At 28.8% G+C, this 13,887-nt stretch overlaps 1 non-coding gene across 1 annotated transcript; it reads left to right on the forward strand.

Moving 5' to 3' along the window:
* Nucleotides 1-13,780: 13,780 nt before the first annotated feature.
* On the forward strand, nucleotides 13,781-13,887 carry LOC113860347. The gene has a single exon (XR_003503800.1). It is a non-coding gene; the product is annotated as a small nucleolar RNA R71 (small nucleolar RNA).

A 13,887-nucleotide genomic window follows, 5' to 3' on the forward strand; every position in this document is an offset into this window, starting at 1 on the left:
AAAATTTAAAGAGGGCTAAATAAATAAATAAATAGGTGAATGAAAGAAAGGAAAGTGGGGTATAAGGTTGCTGGATAAAACTAAAAGGTGGTGCACTACAACATTAAAATCACATTGCTTTTGGAAATGTATCAAAAGGTACATTGAAAAAAAGAAGAAAGACACCGAACAAGCAAGGGTCACATCAATTATTCAACTTAATAAACATAAAATTGTTCATTCCTATACATTCAACTATAGGGCAAGGGAAGAAAGGAAAAGCTGAAAAAGAATGCCAAAATAAAAGTTCAACTCTGAGAAAAAAACTAAAAAAAAAAAGGTGAAAGTACAGGTATCCGCACAATGAAGTAAGAAAAAATCTAAGTTAGTCCCTTTTCTTTATCTAAAATATTTTAGATCCATTTCTCTTCCTTCTTTTTTTTTCTTATAATTTTTTGCTCCCCTCCCACTTGTTTCTTCTCTTTTTTTCTTTTAAAACTCCTTCTTCATCTCCTTAAAACCCCTCATCTTATCCTCCGTCCCCTTTTTAATCTCAGATCTCCCTATTTTGAAAAAAAATTGCTCTGCTCTTTCAAAACTAGTTGTTGTCTCCCTTTAATGAAAACTTGTTGCCTTCTTTTCTCTATCTCTAAAAGCTCCTCCCCCTCATATTCTTTACTTGTGCTTTTATATAGGTCCATTTAGGATTTTTGCAAAACGTCAAAAAAAATTCCTAGTTTCCTTTCTTATGTTTAGAGCTCAGATGGGTACTGGGTGTACACTAAAAATTTTCGTTTCTAGAGACAAAATTATTTTCCAAGTTTATATATATAATTTTTTTTAAAACAACATTTATTTTATAAAAACTCAGAATCAACCATGGGAAAGAAAAAAAATTGGTATTCACAGTTGCCCCTCTTTACTCAGTTCATATCAGTTAGAAATATTTTCAAGTTAGAGTTGATGAGAATTGAGTAAAGAAGTGAATCAAATTTTTTTTTAAAGGCCAGGGTGCACAAGGAATAAACACATAACTGTAAGTGAGATAATATGAGAGGTTTTCAAAGGAGCCTTGATTCATGGCAATTTGTATTTAACAAACAATAACAAAAATTATAAGATAACATTGAACTTTGATTAAAAACAAAGCTTGCCAGGCAGACACTAGGCTTATGCTGAAAATAAAAGTTTCAAGTGAAGTAAATCAGGTTCTGGACTTTTGACAATAAAATGAAAAGGTGAGACTAATCACTTTCTAGACCTTGATAAAGAAATGAACGTGTCAGTCAGGTTTTGCGCTTTAACAGAGAAATGAAACATGTCAGTCAGGTTCTGGACTTTGACAGAAAGGTAAAAAGTGTCAGTTAAGTTCTGAGTTTTAACATTAAAAAAAGAATAAAATGTGCCAATTATGTTCTGGGCTTTGACAGAGAAAGAAAAGGTGCTAGTCAGGTTTTGGACTTTGGCAGAAAAGTGAAAAGGTGTCAGTCAGGTGTTGAGCTTTGACAGAAAAGTAAAAAGTGTCAGTCAAGTTCTGAGCTTTAATAGAAAAATCAAATGTTCTAGTTATGTTCTGGGCTTTGACAAAAAAAATGGAAAAGTGTCAGTCAGGTTCTGGACAAAAAATGAAATGTGTCAGTAAGGTTTTGGGTTTTAACAAAAAATGTAAAGAGACTTGGACAAGAAAGATAAAGAAAGTCGATCAAGTTCTGGATTGCAAAAGAAAATAAAAAAGACAGTCAAATTCTAAACTTTAACAGTAAAAGTAAGACAAAAGAATAAAGAGATCAATCATTTTTCAAATTCTATTAAAAGGTAAATTACCAAGTCAAATCCTGGACTAAACATAAAGTTTGTGATGCAGATAATGAATTTAAATTAAACTTCAAAAGGTGATAATGGATAAAAATAAATACATACTAATGTAACGATGTGATTACATAAATTAGATGAATGTTAACACTTGAAATGAAGTTATTGCATGATGAAGTCAAATGTTGTGATGAGACATTAAATCAAAACAAACTCTTTCTTTTTTCTTTTTCTTTTTTTAGATTCTAATTTTTCAACCTTATCAAAACATGCACCTCAAGGTTTATGAATGAGTAAGCTCTTCGATCAAGATCAATTCTTTCATGAGATCTGAGTTGAGTGAGACATCAATCAAATTGGAATGCCATTCATTTTTGAATTGTCATAAGGAGTCAACTTCTTCTGTCACACTGAACTTATCAGATAATTCATCGAACTTACCATGTGAATTCTTAGAGCCTATTATTGTAATTGTATTTTCTTATTACTCTTTCAACAATTAACATGCTTCTTTTTAATATATAATTACTGAAATGACAATTGAATTGTTGGTTAACAAAGTTTAAACAACTTAGTAAGGTGATGCACATACTGAATAAAAGGCGACAAGAAACAATTACTTGAAAAAAAAATCACCATAATAGAGAAGATGTGGTTAATTTACAAAGAAGACTTATGGAATGAGTAATGAAAAAAACAAAGGCATGAGTAATGGAAAAAAATAAATACATCAAATAAAGAATTAAAACGACTACAAAAATAGTGACGTCTTCCAGATGAATAGTGCTAGTTTTTCATGTAAATTGACCATCTATTAACAAAAATTTTAAAAATAATTGGCCCAGTTTGATGTTTTGGACTCATATCTCACTTGATTCACCTTCAACAATCCAAAATTGCTCCTGTTCAGAATTTTACCATGTCACATTGCTTCAGTCTGTGCCGATTGCTGGATTTGACTTCATCGTTGTAAAATTTGCCCCAAATTAATACTTCACTTCATCATATTGCCCCAGTGTGAAGGATTTTCTTACAACTCTTTTTTTTTTTGCCCACATCTCTTCTGAATTTCCTTTTTTTAGGTTTTCAATATAATGTAGAATTTTAGTTGACCTTAATTTTACCTAAGTTGCTCTTTCGAGTTTTAAACTCATCAGATCGCTCTAACTTTTGCCTAGGTCGCCCTCTCGGATTTTCAACCTAGCGAGCTACTTTATTTTATTTTCCTCTTTCTTTTTTTTTACATATATTTTTTATTTTTGTTTTAAGAATAATATTTTTTTGATAGCATCAGAATTGATAAGGATTGGAAGACCTTCTTCATTCAGTTTTGTGAGGATTAAAGCTCCTTATAAGAAAGTCTTCTAGCAATTGATTTTTGTTAACAACTTGAAGATTGACTTAAAAATGACAATTAATAGACATATGAATCAAGAAATATGATTTGAATTTTCCTAAAAACTTGCAGACCCCCTCTTTTGTGTGTGTGTGTGAGAGAGAGAGAGGGTGTAACATCTCAATAATTGCCTTTACCTTGTTAGGACCAACCTTTATTCTGTTTTGACTGATTATGAATCTCAACAACTTGGTCAATTTACCACTAAAGGTACATTTAGCTGAGTTCAACCGTAATTTGAGTTCAACCATAATTTGAAATTCTTCAACTTCTCAAACAAACTTGTGTAACCTCTTCCCTAAGTAACCATGTTTTCATTCTCCTTAATTTTTGTTTGACTGAGAATTATTCTGGCTTCAGCGTCAATCTATACTCGACCATGCTAACGTTTAGACCCAACATATCCTGATATCACGATGTAAAGACATCATTATAATCATACAAGACCTTAATCAACTTATCACCCTTTTGTTCTTTCATGAAGGTGCCTATTTTGATTTCTCTTTTATCATCTTCAACCTTCCAAATTAATTGTCTTAGTGTATTCTTCATGGAGTTAGATCTCTTTCGCATCTTGCTCGACTGATTTTAGAAATTCTTAGGCTAAATCACTACCATTATCATCATTTTTGGCAGCTTAATTAATTGAACAATCAAAATTACTAGATGAAATAGTAGCATTATTACTTTCAAGCATGTCATTTTCCAATATGCATTGTATGAGAGTTGAGACAGAAACGTGAAAATAAACGACAAAATTAAAGAATAAGGAAGTATGGCTCAACAGATTACTAAGAATTCAAAATGCATTTCTTAAAAATATAACTTAAAAAGAAACATGTGTCCCAACTTACAAAATCAACTAATATTTTACAAAAAGAAATCTTATATCGATCTTTTCAAAAAGTAAGAATATCTAAAGCTTTGGGACAAAATGATAGGATTGGCTTCACATGATTAATCAGAATAGGCATTAAAAATAACAGGAAACTTGATGATCTTACAATTGTCAATTTTTGTGTTCAGCAGACAAAGTTGATATCTTCAACTTTTTTCACTAAAATTTGGGATGATCCTTTTTCAATGGCATTTACTGATGGTCCTCCATGCCCAGGGAGAGGATTACTCCTAATGTTAGGATTGTCCTCTTTGAAATTTAGCCATTTGGCATTGATTAAGTCTTGCACTTTAAACTTTAGTGCTCTACAATTCTTCGTCAAATTACCAATGCCACCAACATGATACTCGCACTTTGCATTTGGATCACACCCTCTTGGATAGAGTAGTTCAATAGGTTTCATTGGATATGGTACAACAAGTGAACTTTGAAACAGGTGAGGTAATAAGTCTGTGTAAGACATGGGGATTGGATCAAAATGAACTTGCTTCCTTTCTTGATTGTTTTGGGATCTAATATGGTTGGCATTTGAGTTTTGGCTCAAATCTTGAGGTGGTCTCATTGATGGTGTTATAGGAAAAGTAGTTATAGTGGGTTGGTAGGATCGTGGCTAATAAGATTGACAGTTGAGGTTTTTTGAAATGGCAGTGACATATGGATAAGACATTTGAAGGGTAGGTAATACAGGTTGAAAATAATATGATGTCTAGTGAGTTTTGATGAAAAGGACTTTTTTCGAGTGGAAAGTTACAACATTAGTCTCTCCTTCTTTCTTCCTTCCTAGACTATTTATGAATTTATTAGAAGATCTGACAAAATTATGGAATATCTTACCACTTCTTATTCCTCCTTCCACTCTTTCTCCGATGATTATAGTATTAGAGAAATTTGAGGAAACACTTCCAATTATCCTATCATAGAAAGGTGATTAGAGAGTATCGATAAACATCACTACCATTTCCTAGGCTGCAACTTCTCGCCATCTCTGGCCGTATTCTTTAAAAGTCTCATCTTCTTTCTTCAACATATTTTGCAATTGTAACCTATCAGGAGTCATATCGATATTGTACTTGTATTGTTTTAGGAAAGCATCAATCAAGTCTTTCCAACTGTGAATATGAGTATGCTCAAGATATATATACCAACTCAAGGCTCCCCAGTCAAACTGTCTTGGAAAAAGTGAATTAACAGCTTGTCATCATGGGTATGTGATGCCATCTTCCTACAATACATGATCAAATGACTCTTTAGACATGTTGTTCCTTTGTACTTATCGAAATTAGACACTTTGAATTTTGGAGGGATTATCACATCTAGAACCAAACAAAGATCTACAGCTTTCCCAATGCCATAGCTGCTCCCCTCAATAGCTCTCAATCTTTCCTCCAATATTTACAATTCTCTAGATTGGAAGTTTTCCTCTAAGTAAATGGGCTGAGGTTCTTCTAAGATCTTATGATAATGGAATGGTGATATTGTTGAGTTTCCATCAAGGTTAGGATTAGTAATTCGTGATTAATGATGGATTGGTAAGTTTGAGGTAGGCATAGTGTGGGGTATATGAGCTTGTTGGGGATGGACATTTTGAGGGTAAGCATATGATGGGATGGAGGTTTGGGTTGGTTGGATTTGTGGGCCTGAAGGTTATGCAGGATTGGGTTAATTTGATTGTTGGCTAGTGTTTGGTGGATTCTCAACAATCGATGGTGTGTAACTAGGGGGAAGGTCGTATGGGAGAAATTGAACATCTTGTTGATTGAAAGTTTGTTGTGGAGGCCTTTCTACATGTAGGGTCAAAGGCACCATTGTTTCATGAGGAGGAAAATTTTTAGATAGTCCTTGTGTAGGGGTGAAATCTGGTGGATAGGTAGGAATAGATTGTGCTGGAGGTTCTTAAGTAGGGGTCCCCTCTGTGGCTCTTTTCTCTAATGACTTCAGTGCCTCTAAAATTTGTGACATTTGTTCTTTTAGCTGGTTAACATCGTTCCTCAATTCTTCATTGTGCTCTTTTAACTCATCTATAATCCTTAATTGAGCGCGAGTTCTATAAGGATGTTTTAGAAACGTTTTTTCATTAAATTTATTTACTTTTTCTCTGAGTGATGCAGTAAAAAAGAAGTTAACACAATGAAAAATATGTTTAAAAGAGAAAATTGAAAACTTAAAGAATCATCACAGTTGTTGAGCGTCTTCTAATCTTTTTTCAAATGCAAATTAATGTGAGATCATCATTGTGAATACCGATTTTTGCCTTCCCCATATTGCTTCCAAAATTTTAAAAAAATAATAATAAAATTGTTTTACAAAAAAATGAAAAAAATTGAAAAAAAGAGTTTGGTTCCGAAAGTGAAATTCTTGTGTTATGCAGGCTCATACCCAGTATCAAAGACCAATCTTAAGCATGAATATGGAAATACTCAAAACTTTTGGCATTTTGCAAAAACCCTAAATGTACCAGTATAAAATCAGAAGTAAAAATCCAGGTGAGGGTTTTTTTTGGAGGAGGGAGACTTTTTGGGAAGAAGAAAGTAAACCTTTTTCGGAGAAGATAAAACAAATTTTCAGGGAGAGAACAAAAATTAAGAGTAAAATTTCTTAAGAGAAGCAACAATTTTTTTTAGAGATCTGAAAAAGAGACATGAGAGAAGGGAGAAATAGAGTAAAAAGGGATATCTGAAGAAAAATCTAGAGAAAGGAGAAGATTTTTCGAAGATAAAGAAAAACGAACAAAAAAAGAAAAAGAAGAAATAATTCATTACCCGTTCCAGGTATTTCTCTTTTGCTTTATTACTTTGTTCATCTTCAAATATTTCTGATGAACCATGGATGATAAAAATAAAATGTTTCTGGAGGAGCCGGATGATAAAATGAAATGAAAAAGTGCTAACTACATTTTTACTTTTATTGCTATAACTATATGTTTTAATAATAATACAGTACCATGTGATATAACATTGATTTGAAAATGTTTAAAACTCTGGAACATGAACTGCACCACGCTATCTACTCCTGCGAACGTTAAACTTCCATCAACTTTTAATTTTTTCTTTTCTTTTCTTAATTTTTTTTTCTCTTTTTATTCTTTTAAAAATTTTCAATTTAAAAAGTTTCATTCTGTTTGGTTACTCATTTCCTGGGCAACATATATTTCAACTTTTACATGTATTCTCTTTTTCTCTTTTAAATTTTTTTATCCTATATTTTTTTTTCTCTCCCTTTAATCTTTGATTCTAAAATTTTGTCTCACATTTCAGTTTTTTTTTTCTTTCTTTTTCCCTCAGTTTCTTTTTTAAATGAAAATTATTATTTTTATTATTCTTATCTCCAATTATATTTTAATTAGATATTTTATCTTAAATAATATATTTCACTCATTAATTTTTTTTATTTATATTTTAAGAATTCTCTTAATTTTATTTGATTCTAACATTAATAATAAAATTTGCTCTAATTTTTCTATTATCTCATTATTTATGGTCTAATTATTATGTTAGTCATTTACCATTTATTGTTATTGTTATTATTGTTGTTGTTGTATATTTATAGAATATAGATAGTGATTTAATATTTATGATTTACTTTTTATACTATAATTTTATATCATTAATTAATAAATAATAATATAATTGCATCAATTTACAACACTAACGTATAGCTTCTCTACCGTCATGTGTTATAAATTAATAAAGTCTATATATACCCATGTTACTAAGGCTTTAGATAATATTAATTTATTATATATTATTTTTAATTAATTAAAAATTATCTTAATAATTAATCAAAATGTATTCCCTATAATCACTATTTTACTAATCAATCAATAATAAAAAAAATTTTACACAATAATTTATGATGCTAATGTGTAGCAACTCTACCTTTACGTGTTATAAATTATTAGAACCTACGTGTATCAACGTTACCTTAGGTTTTATATAATATAAATCTATCACATGAAATTTTTAATCTTTTTATTAAATGAATATCTTCTTTAATCAATTCAAATAAATTTATTATTTTTAATAAAAATAAAATTAATTTCACATTTTAAAATTTATTGAATAGTATTTCTAATTTTAATAAATTAAATAACCAATTATTTCTCTATTTTTATTTTACTATACAAATTTTTGCAATATCGTTATGTGATTTATATTGCCTTCGATTGTCCAAAATTTATAAGAGATTAATGTATAGCTTACATTATCTTAAATTCTCTTTCAATATTAATCATAATCAAAATTTAAATTTAAATACTTTATTTACGAATAAAATATTTTTTTTACGATTTGCAGTATAGTTATGTGATATTCCTTCACTTTCTATATTGTTTCTCGTAGGGTACATGTATAATTGCATTATCTTATATCCTAAACATTATAATTTTACAAAAATAATTTTAATTTGAAAATAAATTTTCTCTTACTAAACTTAATTATAATCAACTAATTTCATAATTTTTAGATAGAATTACGTGGCTTTGAGTTTCCCATTGCACCCGAAGATACATAGGAACGGGAACCGAACCCGTCAAGTCAATAATTTTCAAAATAAATTTTCTCTTTGTTAGAATACCCAAACAATATCTCAATAAATAATTTTACTTAATCTAAAGTGAAAATAAAAAAAAATTGTTGTTTAGGGGTTAAATAAATATTTTTCAAAATTAAGATGAATTTGCACAATTAATTTAAGGTAATCATTTTTAAACGGACGTTGTAGGGTGCTAATATCTTCCCTACACGTAAATGACTCTCGAACTCATTTTTGTTTTCAAAGATCGTATTATATTTAAGTTTTTTCAAGGTTTTTCTTAAAATAAACTTTGGTGGCGATTCCTTTGATATTTTGAAAACGTTTTTCGCTGTACCATTGCAACAATTATCAAATAAAACACATCAAAATATAATAAGTTTTTTTTCTCAATTCAACTGATATCACCTCATTGCTACTTAATCCCACATTAATTTCTATTTTTGTTAGATATTCCAACAACTTTGTGATCTTGAACATATGAATAAAAAGAAAATAGATGATAAATCTTGTATTTGTTTCATTGACACAAGGTCCTAGTGGTAATAAGGATTAAGGTTGATTCTAAACGAATCAATAACTCATAAGGCACTTATATCAATGAAAGAACACTTATATCAATGAAACATATATGTGATGATGTATGAACATGCATGAACAATATAAATTATTACCCTTTTAAAATCTCTTTGAAAGTGATTTCTTTATTTTTTATAAATCAATTTTAAAATTAATAGTGTTACATGGATGACAATAAGCGCGATACTCAAATTAAAAGCAGTGGACTACAACATTGAAATCACATTGCTTTTGGAAATGTATCAAAAGATATGATTGAAAAAAAAATAAAAAAAATACCTAGCAAGCAAGGGTCACATAAGTTATTCAACTTAATAAAAATAAAATTGTTCATTCCTATACATTCAATTATTGGGTGGGAGAAGAAATGAAAAGCTGGAAAAGAATACCAAAATAAGAGTTCAACTCTGATAAAAAAAAAACTTTAAAAAAAGGTGAAAGTTCATATACCCAGACAATGAAGTAAGAAGAAGATACGAGCTCTCCCTTTTCTTTATCTATATTATTTCATATCCCTTTCTCTTCCTTCTTCTTTTTTTTTTTCTTAAAATTTTTTGCTCTCCTCCCGCTTGGTTCTATTTTTTTTCTTTTAAAACTTCTTCATCTCTTAAAAACCCGTCCTTTTATCCTCTGTCCCCTTTTTGATCTCAAATCTCCCTATTTTGAAAAATATTTGCTCTGTTCTTTCAAAACTAGTTGTTGTCTCCTTTTAATGAAAATTTGTTCCTCTTTTACTCCATCTCCAAAAGCTCCTCCCTTTTATATTCTTTACTTTGTGCTTTTATATAGGTCCATTTAGGGTTTTTCCAAAACGTAAAAAAAATTCCTAGTTTTTTTTTTTCATATTTAGAGCTCAAATGGGTACTGGGTGCACACTGAAAATTTTTATTTCTAGGGCCAAAATTATTTTTCAAGTTTATCTATATATATATATATATATTATTTATTAAAAACAATATTTATTCTATAAAAACTTGGGATCAACTATGGGGAAAGAAAAAAATTGATATTCACAATTATTTTACCCCTAAACTTCAATGTGTAGTAAAAAAATGAGTTAAGGTTAGAGGTGAGTTAGCTTTCTCTTTTTCAAAAGTAATTAATAAATAGTATAATATTTCTTTTTAGTAAAAAACACATGTGTTAGCTTACTATTTTTATTAAATTATTTTCTCTAAAATTAATTAAAAAATATATTTTAAGTTTAAAAATATTTTAAAAAACTAAAAATTCTATTATATTAAGATGAATCAAAATTTAAATTTATAAATATTTATTAATTTTTATTAAGTTCACGAGTTACTTTTCTATATTTATGAATTTTACAATATTAAGTTTCATGTTGACATGTTTATAATTTTTATCATAACAATATTTTATTTTATTTTTAACACATTAATTTTTAAAAATAAACAATTTTCAGCACTTACATAATATATGACTTAATAACTTTAATTAGCTTATTGGTTTCGTTGTCAGTTATCTGTATTTATTATGACTTTAAAAATATTTATTGAACATGTGATATTTCTGTATTAATTTTATATAAATAAATAAATAAATAAAAATATTATAAATTAATCAATAAATATTGTACTATTTTTTTAATTAAAAAATGAGTTTTGTTTATTATTTTTATTAATTATTAAATTAATTAAAAATATTTTAAATATAAAAAATATATTTTAAAAAATAAAAAATTCATCAATTCAAAGTCAAATCAGGTTATTTCATATTAAAAATATATTCTATAAAATTAAGATGAGTAAAAATTTAAATTTACAAATATTTATTAATTTTTATTAAATTTTCAAATTATTTTTCTATATTCATGAATTTTAAAAATATATGACTTAATAAATTTAGCTAACGTTATTTTTTGTTATTATTTTTATATCTCTATTATACTTTAAAAATATTTATTAAATATGTGATGTTTTTAAGGTAATTTTATAAATAAATAAATAAATAATAATAATACAAAAATATTAAAACATAAAAAAAATTACAATTAATACTCAAATAAAATTATAAAATAATATGATTTAAAATCATTTATAAAATTATATGAATAAAAAATATTACTATGATTTAATAATTATCAATAATACAAACAAAAATTAGATAAACATATAACTTAATTTGATAATAAATTATTATATATTTATTTAATATTATTTAATAACAATAATTCATTCTAAATATTGAATATTATCTAAATTCAATTAATCTTTATCTATTTTTATGTAATTTTATTTAATTATAGGTTTATAATAAAAAATTATTTTATAAAATAAATATTTTTAATGAATTATAATAATTTTTTGTAATATAATTGACTCATGAGTTAACTCTAATCCATGTAACTCTATGAATTTTTTGACCCCCACTTGAGTTAAGGTTAAATTAGTTAGAGACCGTCTATTTGACACATGTACTTTAGTTTAAAGCTCACTCTTTCTCAATTTTAGATTAGATTTATACTCCAAAATTTTAATATGATATTAAAACAATCTTCTTCTTTTTTAATGAGATAATAGCACTTAGTCTAAGAAAAATATATTGAATCCTAGAAATAAAATGGAAAATAAATAAATGACCTGATTTTTTTATAAAAAAATTTAAGCCAAAATAAAAAATAAAAGGCAAAAAAAAATATGTAGCATTAAATTATTTTTTTTAAAAAGCACAAATCTAAACATAATAAAATTCAACATTGATGAATTAACAATCAAATTAATTAAATAATATATAAGTAAGTGAATTATGGGTTTAAAAATGTTCATCTTTAGTTTTGTAAGTTTATTAATAATATAATTATTTATTAATTGATTAACTAAAATTTAATAGTCAATGGTCACTTTAAGAATAATAATAATAAAGAAACAATTATAATAAATAATTACATTGATAGCATAAAATTCTACTAAAGTTCAAAATTGTTACATTACAAGTATTCATCTCATTCCTATCACGAAAGATGTTTAGTTATGTATAAATATAAAATTCAACACAAAAGAAACTAAAAAAAAAACTTTTGTGATTACTCTATCTTACGAGAATACTTCTTTATGATAGATAACATAATCTCTTCAAGATTTAGATGATGCCTAGAATGAAAAAGATTGATAGTGTGAATGTGGTAAGTAGATAAGTTTTCAAATGAAAGTTTAAGGTTTTTGTATATAAAGAAAAAATAGTTAGGGAGTTTATATTTCCAAACCTAAGCCGACCTCTATGTCATTTCAACTGGTAGATAGGTCGATCACATACCATAAAGGCATAATGGAGAACGTACTTGTAAAAATTGGGGAGTTTATATTTCCTGCTAACTTTGTGGTACTTGACATGGAGGATGATGATGATGTCCCCATCATACTAGAGAGACCATTCTTGGCCACTGCTAGGGCCATTATAGACGTACAAGAAGGGAAGCTCACACTAAGGCTAGATGATGAGGAAATTGTATTTCAAGTTTTCAATTCTTTCAAGTACCCTTCTAGCCAAGAGTCTTGTCACTTTGTGAGTATTGTAGATGTTGTTTCTCCTACTCTAAAAGGTATATTAGACTCATAGGGCCTTGGTTGAACAAGAGGCCCTTCCTTCTTTTCTTTTTCAGGCTCTTCGCTTGAAACACGGTTTTACTCATAGTGATGCACGGTCGTGATTTAATAATTGTCATGGACGTGCTTGTATAAGCACGGTCATGCTTCTATTGTAGCAGAGGCGTGCTCATCAGTAAGCACAGGTGTGCATGTAGAATCAGCATGGGCGTGCTTCTCAACAAGCATAGGCGTGCATGTGCCTTTGTTCTGCGATTCTTGTAATTTCTTTCCACTTCTAAGGGTGATAGTATTGCATTGCTCCCTTGGATTAGGTTCAGGCTAAGATGACAGTGTTCCCATCACTCTTTGACTCAGAAGGTTCATAATTTTCTCCAATTGTGTACTCATTTTAGAAGAGTTGGCTTGTATTTCAGATTTGACCTCTGCGAACCTTTTATCAGTTCCTCAATATGTTGGCCCAACTTGAATTCAAGCTCTGTCATCCTCTTATCAAAGTAATGCACATATTGCATCATTTGTTCTTAAAAGTTGGACTGAGATCTAGGAGCTTTTTTTCCTTCTGGTCTTGCTCCCTGACTTTGCATATGAGCAGGGCGATAAACACTTGAATTTTGACTTTCAAAGCCATTTCCCCAAGAGTTAGCAGGATTACTCCTTCACCCTAAACTGTGATTACTCATGAAATTTGCCTCCTCTTGCTTAGATTCTGCGCTTGCAGAAGCTCTTACAAGTTGGTCTTGAGCCTTCATTAAAGATTCTAGTTGCTTTGTAAGGGCTGCCATTTGGTTCATTAGTGGACTGCTGCTCTCTACTTGGTAGACTGGGGTGGTCTCTTTCCTCTTGATGTCGTAAGAGTCAGCAGTGTGCCACTGAAAGCTAGAAGACGTCATATCATCTATTAGCTTGTATGCATTATCTGGATCTTTTCTTATGAGGGACCCTCCTGCAGCGGCATCAATTGTAGCCCTAGTAGTGATTGATAGGCCACTGTAAAAGATTTGCACCTGTCTCCACGTCGAAAAATCATGATGAAGACATCTCCTCAAAAGCTCTCCAAATCGCTCTCATGCCTCAAATAAAGATTCGGTTTCATGTTGTTGGAAGCAACATATCTCTGTCATAAGCTT

This window comes from Abrus precatorius, unplaced genomic scaffold, assembly GCF_003935025.1.
Source record: "Abrus precatorius isolate BTA unplaced genomic scaffold, Abrus_2018 Scaffold2, whole genome shotgun sequence".
NCBI lineage: Eukaryota > Viridiplantae > Streptophyta > Magnoliopsida > Fabales > Fabaceae > Abrus > Abrus precatorius.